Source organism: Staurois parvus, unplaced genomic scaffold (assembly GCF_062004578.1).
Source record: "Staurois parvus isolate SC_StPar_1 unplaced genomic scaffold, SC_StPar_1.0 ptg000097l, whole genome shotgun sequence".
Lineage (NCBI taxonomy): Eukaryota > Metazoa > Chordata > Amphibia > Anura > Ranidae > Staurois > Staurois parvus.
In genome coordinates, this window is record NW_028317893.1 from 5,693,792 (window position 1) to 5,706,120 (window position 12,329).

At 40.6% G+C, this 12,329-nt stretch overlaps 1 long non-coding RNA gene across 1 annotated transcript; it reads left to right on the forward strand.

Annotated features, from left to right (window-relative positions):
- The first annotated feature begins 10,006 nt into the window (after window positions 1-10,006).
- LOC149467900 (uncharacterized) lies at window positions 10,007-11,601 on the forward strand. The gene is made up of 3 exons (XR_016311817.1): window positions 10,007-10,115; window positions 10,214-10,302; window positions 10,412-11,601. It is a non-coding gene; the product is annotated as an uncharacterized LOC149467900 (long non-coding RNA).
- The last annotated feature ends 728 nt before the right edge of the window (window positions 11,602-12,329 follow it).

Sequence of the window (12,329 nt, forward strand, 5' to 3'; positions counted from 1 at the left end):
TCATCAGGGGGTTAGAGAACAAGCGGCAAGTACATATGCCAACGGCTGATACAGGCATTTATCACTGAAAGCGTTTTTTTGATTTTAACAATGTGAGTGCATTGATTAAGATTTGTGGAAGGTACGTGGGGAGGAGCTTCCTGTAATCGTGGTGACGTCATTTCCGGCGTGGGGGCCATATTGGAACACCCTGTGTATTACCCATGCAGTACACCCATAGCATGTGGTAGGAGGCTGGAAGATTCATCATTTTGTGAGTGGAAATCTACTTTTTATACCTATTACCAATAAAATTGGTTGCACTATGGAGGGTCTCTGCTTGTGTCTTACTATGACCCTGGGAGGAGCTGGCTGCTAAACTGGTGGACGCTGGAGGAGGAAGATATTTTCTAGAGAGTGATCCATACTGATAGGATCGTGTGATCCTGAAAGCGTGCTGGCCCCTTGGGGTCTAAGGAAGGAGGTGAGGGGGCATTTTGGCTGTTAAGGATTGTCACGTGTGCATCACGTACACTGCACATAATTTTGCATGAAGAGTGGAGTGTGAAGTTCATCATTAAGCACAGCATCATCAGTATTATTATTATTATTAACTTTGGACTTTTCTCGTATTTGAACTATCGTTTATTCCTTTGTGCACTTTTTGTGTGACACTGTTTATTATTAGTATATATGTTATTATAGTATATATTACTTTATTTTCACGTTTTTGCACGAGATATTCCCCATGAGGGAATACATGCATGACACTGTATATGTATTGAGTATCTTGGATTTATTTTGGGGATTGAGTATATATTGTATTACGGTTCTATTAGATACTAATTAGCGCTGCACTCATAATTTTTGCACTGTTTATTCACTTATTTTGGGTATAAGCTTAGTGTCAGCAGCTTAAGGTTATAGGGTAGGAGTCCTTGTGAGCGCAGGAGGTTTTTTGTAATTAGCAAATGGGACTGTCTACCTCTGAAAGAATCTAGATAAATAAATTAAAGTTCCAGCCTCTTCTATGTCAATCTGCCAAAACAACTCAATGGACTGATATAAAAGAGGCCGGGTCTTTAGTTTAATAATCAGAAACAGCAGCGCTGCAGATTACTCTACCACATTCCAAAATGCAGAAATAGTTGCTTTTCTGTTCTGCTGAACTAACAAGGTCAGGGAATTTTTTTTATTGCTCTAGATGCTTTCAGAAGCAGGGAGTCTCATTTTCTGCTTTTCTAACCCTTGTCCTGGGACACAGGCTGGGATGGAGCCATGGCAGGACAGCATACAAAAAAAAGTGGCTGTCCCAGCAAATCCGGGACGGTTGGCGAGTATGCATGTTTTCAGTGCAAAGATAGCGGACTTTAACACTCCCACACCGCACATTTGCATCCATCCCTCAAAGACAGATCCCAGTCTCTACCAATGATCGGGAATTAGTCCTGTGATTGGCTGGTCCCTCTTGCCCCCCCCCAGGGGTAAAGACCCTGTTCAAGAACTGGAAGGGGTTAAGCATATCTAATATATAGCACTTAAAGGAACAGTATCAATATCTATAAAACATTGATAACAAAATAGGAAAACCTACAGAAATATTCCTTATACATTAATCACTTGTTTTCTCTCCTGACTGATGCAAACATATCAGCTGGTTTATGACCCCCCATGGCGCATGACCCATCTCCTGTCTGATCTCAGGGATCATAAATGACACACTTTCTGGGGAAAACAGCGAGTTAGCAAATCCTCTGCTTAGCTGGTCTGATGATTCACATACCCCTGTCACAATGCAAAGCCAGGCAGGTGACACCACTTCTTTCTTTCTCAACTTCCATTGTGACCCGTCCACTCATCTAACTATGAAAGTGCATCAAGTTTCCTGAGTCACTTAATTGTAGTTGGTTACATAACTGTCAGGCAACCAGCATTTTTATATGAAGGCCAACAATAGTCATCACTGTGTCCCTGTAATTTTTGCGAGTTTGTTTATTGTCCCAGGTACTGGAGTTTTGATCTTTTCTTTCTATAATTTTAGGTTGTATACAGAAAAATACATAAAATGTAAACAATTTTTTTATGTGTGTATTTATGTGCACAGCACAGTATTTATGTGCCATTTGACCTCCAAACATGGTGTGTTTTATGGCATCCAAAGAGTTCAATTTTGGTCTCATCTGACCAGACTTTATTCTCCCAATATTTCACAGGCTTGTCTAGATGTTGTACAGCAAACTTTAATCGAGCTTCAACATGCTTTTTCTTCAGCAATGGAGTCTTGGGTTGTGAGCATGCATACAGGTCATGGTGGTTGAGAACATTACTTATTGTTTTCTTTGAAGCAATTGAACCTGCTAATTCCAGGTCTTTCTGAAGCTCTCTACAAGTGGTCCTTGGCTCTTGGACAACTCTTCTGATAATTCTTTTCATTACTCTGTCAGAAATCTTGCAAGTCATGGCCGATTTATGGTGAAATGATGTTCTTTCCACTTCCGGATTATGGCCCCAACAGTGCTCACTGGAGCATTCAGAAATCCGTCTGTAACCAATGCCATCAGTATGTTTTTTGCAACAATAAGTTTGCAAAGGTCTTTAGAGAGATCTTTGCTTTTACCCCTCATGAGATGTATCTTGTGTGACACCTTGGTAATGAGACACCTTTTCTATAGGCCATCAGTTGAAACTGAACCAGCTGATATTATATTTGCACTGACAAGGGCCAGGATTGCTTTGTAATTACTGATAGATTTGAACTGGTGTCTTGGCTTTCCATACCTTTTTGCACCTCCCTTTCTTCATGTGTTGAATACTTTCTCTCTGTGACATTCCATTTTATTACACATAAATTAATGTCTGAACTTACTTATTTTGGTTTCTTTGTATGTATGGATTGCATGGGTTGTTACTGACATGTGGTGAAAATTTCATATCAATAGTACCTTTAGAAAAATATTTACCTAGAAAAATGGTGATGTGTTCAATACTTATTTTACCCGCTGTATGTCTGAAAATTGATCAGCCCTGATGTACTGATGGCCAATCTCATTTCTTAAGGGCCCAAAAATGCCAGAACAGTAGAAATATCCACCAAATTACCCCTTTTTGGCAAATAGGCAGTCCAAGGTATTTAGTAAGAGGCATGGCGAGTTTAAGCCCTGGTTTACACTGATGTGGTGCGGAATTCACAGCGTTTTCTGTGTGAATTCCGCACTGCATCAGAATCGTACCCGTTCATGTGAACCGATGCGGGTGTGTATGTTAACAACACCCCGAAATCAGTCTGCAAAACGCGGTGCATTGTGCAGAATCGGATCGCATAGGTGTGAATACCCATGCAATCCAATTCTAGTGCGACCCAAAAAAGGGTCCTGCACCTTTTTGGTGCGGGTGCACTGCGATTTGAGCCATTCATAATGTATGGATCCAATCGCACCGCACACAAATTGCATGTGATTTGCACGGGAATGCGGTGTGGTTCCTGTGCGAATCACATGTGATATTGAGAGCCGCACAAGTGTGAACCTAGGCTTATGAAGTTGTAGTTTTTTGTCACAATTTTTTGGAAAATGAAGGAATTTAAACAATTTTTTTTTCACACTGTCACCAGTGTAGTTGAGCGTTATCAATTACCTGATGTAGCAGTGATCAGGGAAACTGGTGACAGTATGGAAAAAATATATATTTTTTTCCAATTTTAAAATATTTTTTTTTTCTTTTCTTACGACTTTTTATACATACTGTGACCAGTGCAATACTCAGGGGAGGTGATCGAGATTTTTTTCCACACACTATCAGTACTTATACCAGAAAATTTCACTGTTATAAACAACCATTTTTTTTCTGAATGAAATCTATTCATTCATTGTTTACTATTGTGATTAGCTGTGTACAGGGGCGGACTGACCATTTGAGCACTCGAGCACTGCCCGAGGGCCCGGGGTCAGTAGGAGGCCCCATGAGATGTCCCTGGTACCTTTTTTATAGGCTTTTTTGGGTGTGGGCGAGGACACGGGGGGCCCCATGATCCCCTATTGCCCGGGGGCCCCATGAGTTGTCAGTCCACCCCTGACTATGTAATCACATAGTACAGATGGGCTGTAATTGGCCCTGTCTGTACCATGTGATCACTGCGACCAATCACAGAGATCAACACAATAGTACACAATGAATGGAATGAATGAACGCCATGCATTGTGTACAACTGATGTGATCTGCTGTAATGGGTCACATGGTACCAGCAGCGGGTCAGTACCAGGGGTGAACTGACCATTTAGTCACTCAGGCACTGCCCGAGGGCCCAGGGTCAGTAGGGGGCCCCATGAGATGTCCCTGGTACCTTTCACTGGCTTTTTCGGGTGTGGGAGAGGACACGGGGGCCCCATGAGTTGTCAGTCTGCCCCTGGTCGGTACACTAATAGATTGGTACTCAGACAGTGACAGATTGCGCAGCAGTGTGAACCGAGGGTCAATTGCAAGGCGCGTTCAAGGGAGGATGTCATATGGCGTCCTCCCAGAACAGCAAATGCCCCTCCCGGCCATCATGTTACTATAGCTTGGGTGGGAAGATGTTAAGGTAAAAAAAATCTGTGCACAGGATCCCCCCAAATCTCCCTTATACTTACCTAAAACTGATCCCGATCCAGCAATGTGCCTGAGAGCAGCGGCTTTCTCCACTGTCTCCCTCCTCACAGGACAGAGTGGCAGCAGCAGAAGCCATCAGAAAGATATGTATATTTATTATTCCTGTTCTGATCCGGTCACATAATCGTCTCCCAGCACCTGCTTCAGTGTAGAGGAGGGACAGCTGACGACGCATGCCCTTTAGTAAAGTCTATGGATGACATCATTGCCCAGGCTCTGCAACCATTGTCAATGATCTCTCCTGTATACTGATGTTGGTGCTGGAGGGATCATGTGACCGGACCAGAACGCCTTAAGAACAGGTAAGTATAGACATCTTTCCTTTACAGGGTAGTTAGAATAGGGGTTAGAATGGGGGTGGGAGCAGGGTTAAGTATAACCAGGATTTGAATGGACTTCTTCTTTAACGGACACACACATATAAGGTATATATATATATATATATATATATGTATATATATATATATATATATATATATATATACCTACAGTGCCACAACACCTTTATCTTCAAGTAGAACTGAGGGCAATTTTTTTTTTTTACGGGGGGATAGAGTGAAGGAGAGTTAATTTCCCATCTGTGTCCCATTGGGAGATTTCCTTTCACTATCCCAAAGCCCAACAGGATGTGAGAAGAATTCCCTCCAAAGTGAGGGAACCAGAGGGGTGACAGGGTGACAGGAGCTGCAGCTGTTCTCATGTATCTGCACATGCTGTGGTTAGAGACAGATGTCCGACTCTTGATGCTGTCTGTGTCTGATGTCAGACATCTGTCCCTAACCATCAGCGGACAGCTGCCATTCCTAAAGCACTAAGATAACACAGCTCTAACACACGTCTTGCAGGGCACCACGTTGGAAAAATTGCTGCATGTAAGTTTGTCTGTTCTTGTGCATTTTGAAAGGGCTGCCTTAACCCAACACACATTAAAACATAAGATTGTCAAACATGCAGGATTTTATTGCAGAAGAGACATACTATATTGCTGATCTACTAAAACTGGAGTGCGCAAAATCTGGTACAGCTGTGTGTTGTAGCCAATCAGCTTCTAACTTCAGCTTGTTCAATTAAGCTTTGACAAAAAAGCTGGAGGCTGATTGGTTTCTATGCAGAGCTGCAACAAATTTTGCATGCTCTAGTTTTAGTAAATCAACCCCTATGTCTCTTGTCTAGATTCACACTGATGTGGCTCTGAGAGCCACGTTTTGTATGGGCTTGGAGGCCTATTCATTTGAATGGGCTGCTGTGAATCCTAAAATATAAAGAAAGGGTCCCTGAAGCATTTTAGAAATCGCAGCCCACACGGGAACTGCAAGTGCAGTACGGTTCCCAGTGCAGGAACAATTTCCAGTGCATGCGACATTCCATTAGAAATAATGCCATCCGCACGCATCTCCTGTGTTTTTCTGAGTGGGTGGTTGCAGCTGTGGAAACGGGAAGTCCTGCAGTGGCAATCACCTGCACAGATGTGAACCTTCTGCATTATAGTTTCTTAGCTATCTGTCCACTCTGAACACTGAGCTGTGCACATGCAGATCAGTGTACAATTTTCATCAATGCTGTGGTGAATGAACTCCAGCACGTACATTGGAGTGATGTCATCTCTGCCCAGCCAATGAAAAGGGCCAAGGATCGGTACCTTGAGGAGACCAGTCATAGATGTCAGCTGCAGGCAGGGAGCTCTGGGACATCGCATTGCTGGAGTGAAGGTGAGCATAGTTCAACTTTGGCCCCTTTCACATGGGCATTCCACCTGAAAAAAGGACCTTCCATCCTCCTATGGGCAGTCAAATGTAAATAGACTTGTGTCCATTTACACGTGGCTACCTCAGGTCTGGCAAACATAAATGGAAATGGGGGGTTGTGCCCCTACGTTAGGCAGCATTGGATCGGAGGACAGTTGGGTGTAAACGGACAGACGGACGTTTACATCTGACTGCCCATAGATGAGGGCAGGCTGTGTCTATGTCCACTCTGTATTAACAAAGTGGACACGGACCTATCATCCTGCAGCTCCGCTCAGCTCAGCAGTGGATCAGTGGATGGATCCCCTGCTGAGCAAAACCAGATCCAGCCCATGTGAAAGGGGCTATAAGGTGTGACAAAACATGTGTGCATTAACACAGCACACAAGAATGGTAACATGTGAAGAGGCCTTTAGGGTTTTAAAGAGGCCAACAGAGTCTCTTTAAAAGTAGATGTCAATTCTAACTGAATGACCCTTAGTTTGCTAAAGCACTGATTATCACATTTCTGTTTTTTTTTTTGTTAAAATACTGTTTCACCTTTTTCATCCTTTGTTGAATTTTAGTGCTGCTTGCAGCCACTTCCTGTCTATATGCAGGCACTCCAGCAACATCTGCATGGTAGTCCTCAGGGTAGATTTCTGATGGTGACAACAGTGGACCATGCCTCCATAGTGTGTTTTGAAACAGCTACTTGTAGTCTCCATATGAAGCCCACGTGACAAGTTGACAATGTAAGGATGCAGCTTGGAGACAAGACGTTGTCACCCTATACCAGGAAGAGCCAGAACAAGGACCTTCATGGAAGGATCCCCAGATGTTGTTTAAATAAATCTGAAGATTTACAAATATTGAAAATTACTTTTAAAAAAGACAATAACAATGTAAAGCTTATAAGAGAGTTTATTGATTGGGTTCACATACAGAAATAAAATTGAAGTATAATGATTGAGTTTTGCTTTGGTTAAAGAGTTACTGAACCAGCAACAGTAAAATCAGTTTGTATCAGGGGCAGACTGACAACTCATGGGGCCCCCGGGCAATAAGAGAATGGGGCCCCCTGTGTCTCCGCCTACACTCAAGCCAAAGCCACACCCACACAACACCCTATCTACATATTGCAGCTCAGCTGCATAGCAAGGGCATTACAAATCATTAAAAAATACAACAATGTCATGGGGTCCCCCCTCCATGCATGCCAAGCCCTTTGGGTCTGATATGGGTTTTGAGGGGAATCGCAATGACAAAATTAAAATAAAAAATGCATTGGGGTCCCCCCCAAGATCCTTACCAGACCCTTAATCGAGCATGCAGCCCGGCAGGTCAGGATAGGGGAAGGACGAGCGAGCGCCCCCTCCTGAACCATACCAGGCCACATGCCCTCAACATGGGGGGGGTGCTTTGGGGGGTTCTCCCCAAAGCACCTTGTCCCCATATTGTGTAAAAATGCTGTTTGATCCTGACTTCTCCAATCCTCCCCTTCTTCCAGTGTCCTGTCTTATCTCCTGATAAGACATACCGTGTGGAGTCACTCTGCACGTGCTCAGTTTGGTGTGTATTGCTAGAGAGTTTTTTTTTTTCTTGGGAGAGTGCATGTGATCATCACAGGGCCAATCAGCACTGTCCAGACAGAGGTCATGGGTTCTGCATCTTCCTAGAACAGAAAGAGAACTCCTCCTACAGTGCTCAGCTGGAAACTGATAGAAGTCTCAAGACTGCTCTAACTGCCGATGGGAAAAGGTATTTTGCAGTTTATATTTACTAAATAATTGCATTTCTTTGTTCTGTGTACTGTGGGAGACCAGATGTATTGAATGCAGGGTCCTGGGTTTAGTAACACTTTAAGGGCTGATGGTACAGTTTATGGCCAGCTGATTCCTCCTGTATTAATTTGTATTGTAATTGTACTGTCTGCCCTTATGTTGTAAAGCACTGCGTAAACTGTTGGCATTATAGAAATCCTGTATTATAATAATAATAATTGCAAATTATTTTCATTCTGGCATTCAGAAATCACAAAGCCAACCATTTTCAGCATAATGGAGTATATATATATATATATATATATATATATATATATATAAAATCACAAACAAATGTACATGTAGCCAGAATGCATTTGTCAGTGCACAGTGCAGGGTTGATCACGTGATGGGTTTCACTGCCTGTGATGCTGTACAGGGGAGGGAGAGGAAACCATCATGTAACAGTCAATGGGCGATGAAAGAAGACATCCCCAGCATCCCATTAGCTGTGCATGTTCCTGCGCTCATCCCTGTCAGTCACTAGGTGGCACTGCAGCACAGAATATCAGGTGTCATTACTTTATCATGGCAGAGCCCTAAGAGTACCTTCACCATCTTCCCACAAAGCTAGCACCACTATGGCTACTCACAACCATTCACAGCATATCGTTATTTTCAAGTTATAATACTTGGAGGGCACATTAAAGCAGATATAAAAAGACAAATTATTTCATCTCTCTATTCATTTTTTATATTTTGAAGGACTTGTTCACACCAGCCGCATGCCAGAGCAGCTCCAGATTCTGCTCATCCTCAATTGATCACTGTGCTGCTGTCCATATACCGATGTTAACAGTTAATGGAATACCTGGGTGCAGTTTTAGCTCCACTTTAAAAAATATGCAAACCCAACATTTGATATTCCTGATAAATGCCTGCTGTACCATGTACTTGAATGAAGTATCCTGTTGTCTTTGTATTGCTTCCTTTACATGAAACCCTTGGTGTTCCTGACAGTCCCTCTGCTTTCCTGTTTTAAAAAAACGGGCATGAAAGCACACTGTGGTCAGTTCTCTAGCTGACTCATCTCCAATGATCAGAGTTTTGCTGATCATTGCCCCCCCCGCACAGCCATTCAGTGGAAAGACCAGTGTGCTGCTGCATCCCCTCCCCTAGCTCATTGGCCCCTTTTACACAAGCATCATCCATTCAGTCACGTTTTTTAAAGAAAAAACGGATTCAGTTACATCAGTTTTCAGTTCAGTTTATGTCAATTTACTTCAGTTTAAATCATCTGTTTAACATCTGTTTTTGCACCCATTTGTTACTTAAGTGTTGCAAAGACCAATCAGAGGTAACAATATTATAGTGCTATATTATAATATATATATATATATATATATATATATATATAAAGTGCTAATATACTAAATAACACTAGTAAATAAATAAATAAATACTACTGTCCAAAAATTATATTGTCCACAATAAAAATATGCGTTTTTATGGTATCACACTATGTGAGTTCTCTCTTTTTTTGAGGTTCGATCTCCATAATCACTGGATCTACATTCGGCTGGAAGCCTTTTTGCGGACTGTCTTTCTGGAGGATTTTTGTCTATTTTGTTTATTTTATTTTTTATTGTGGACAATATAATTTTTGGACAGTAGTATTTATTTATTTACTAATGTTATTTAGTATATTAGCACTTTATATATATATATTTGGATGATACACTGTTTGGGGTGAAAAGTGTTTAGGTGCAATTGGGGAATTATTTAAAGGGTACACCGTTCATTTTTTGTTAAACAATATTATAGTGACTGGTTATATTTATGATTGGCACACTGGCATTAAGTACATTTTTTTAATATTTATTTCTAATTGCAGTCAATTTTTGTGGTCCCCTATTACCATCCTGACTGATTTACCATTACCAACATAAAGGATTTTTTCCTTGTATGGATGACACAACTGTTATGTTCTATCTGTCCGATTAAGGTGATTATTATCTGGTCTTCCTGGGACACAACAAGGGGCTGAGGCTCATTTTTGATACATACAGTAAACAGACATGCTGTAATTTCTTTATTTTTTAGGTACTTTAATTGCAGTGGCCTTTGATGACTATTGTTCCTTTGACACACAGTAAGATTTTGACAGTCACCTTTCTCTTCACACTGAGAAGGTTAGTATAAGTAATCAATATATTTGGCTGAATGCAGATATTATTAATATATTTCAACTAGTTGGTTCTTACCCCCATATACAAATATACTCCATTTTCTTTTGCACAGGTGTGGGACTCCCTTACCTCCCGGTGTGGTTCATCCAGTGGCCATCTGTAGGTCCGGTGCTAGGTTTGTTCCTCTGAACATGAAAAGGGGTTCTTGGAAACATACTTTTTTTAATTGCTCTGGGTTGTTACCTAATGTTCTGTAAGCGGAAGGTAATTCTCCTTAAGTGTAGTCTTGTTCTATATGTTAATAAATAATAGTGTTAATCTAACGTGTATGTATTTTCTAGTTCAGACAATCCCTGATCCCCCTGATGAAAATTGTAAAGTTGCATATCGTAACGCATTGGAGTTCCTATAGAGGCGGAAAATATTATATATAAAATTCTTTTGTGAAATTGTCATATGTTCTCTGCCAAACAGCATGTCTCTGTAATAATGGGATGTTTGTTATGTACCAGAGCTCATATTTTAAGTATTTTCTATGCTTGGTGTACAAATAAAAATTTAATTATTTTCAATACTAATTTGTGATTTTTTTTTTTAATTATTTGTGCTGTAGTAAAAAGTCCAAGGGGAATATTTTCTTGTTTAGTTAATCAGAGGTGACAAAAGTATAAGGCCCCTTTCACATGGGATGGACACGTCAGTGAATCCGCTTGCTGAGTGGCTTGCAGAGTGGGGGTTTCTAAAGTGAGCACAATCCTCTCTTGTATTAGGAGGTATAGACTCCAGAGAGATATATATATATAATTTTGCCTCTGTACAATTCATTAGTAAAACCTCATCTGGAATATGCAGCTCAGTTTTGGGCACCAATTCCCAAAAAAAACATTGGGGAACTGGAGAAAATGCAGAGAAGGGCAACCAAACTGATACTGCAGGAGCAAATTAGTTCATGCTTTGCTGTTTTTTTTTCCTTCGTCTGGTTCAACTGTGGGTGTAGGATTATAACACTTTTTTTTTTTTTTGCAGTTGAACTGGATGGACTTTTATCTTTTTACAGCCAGACTAACTATGTAACCATTTGGAAATACTGTCATATGTATTTTTAGCTGATTTACATTATACATACATTTACTCCTGAAGAAGTGAATTAAGAGTCACGAAACGCGTCGAGTTTTTGGATGCAATTTTAATGTAATTATGTATCGACATTTGGATTGTATATGATCAATTGTATATCCAATTATGTATAAAATGCATTAATATGGATGTATTACAAATCAGCTTACCATTTTGTTCTTTTTTGCAAGCAAAGAGAAGTTTATTAATTTATTAAAAATTATTTATTAAACAATTAACTAGTTATTCATTGGTTGTGCGTATTGTGCCTCATTTAAAGTCCCAGGATGAATAAATTGTTTGTAAGGAGAATTGTTAGCCTTATAGTGGTATTAAACCCAAAAACAAAAATGTAATATGTTCAATCCGTAATGTGGTGGCTGAATTCCTTTTCTGGGGAGCTTTTTTCCTTTATTTTCACCTGATGATCTGGGCAGTAACACACAGGCATAGAACAGCCATCAATAAAAATAAATGACCAATGTCTAATACAACAAACTGATTGAATCAGAAAATGATTGCATGGAGCAACAGTGCACTGGAGGATTGATGAATGATGGATATTGGGGTTTTCAATTAACAATGATTGATCAGCCTTGTTAAAAAAAAAAAAAAAGATTGGTTCTCATCGATCAAATGATGAAACTGGAGGTTATATCCATGATAGATTTACGATTGATGCAAAAGTAAATAAAGTATTACTTGATTGAAAGGGGTTTTTTTGTGCACTCTGCCCCTTTGTACATTTAACAGGTGTGTGTGTGACTGTGCCTATAGTTGCAAAGAGAGGTTGCAGGCAGCGTGTGCAAATCAATGTTAATGAACGCGCACATCCTACTCAGCAATATCTGGTGTGCTGATGTTCTGCAGTATTGATTAATAAATCTGTCCAGCAATACCACATAATTGGATTA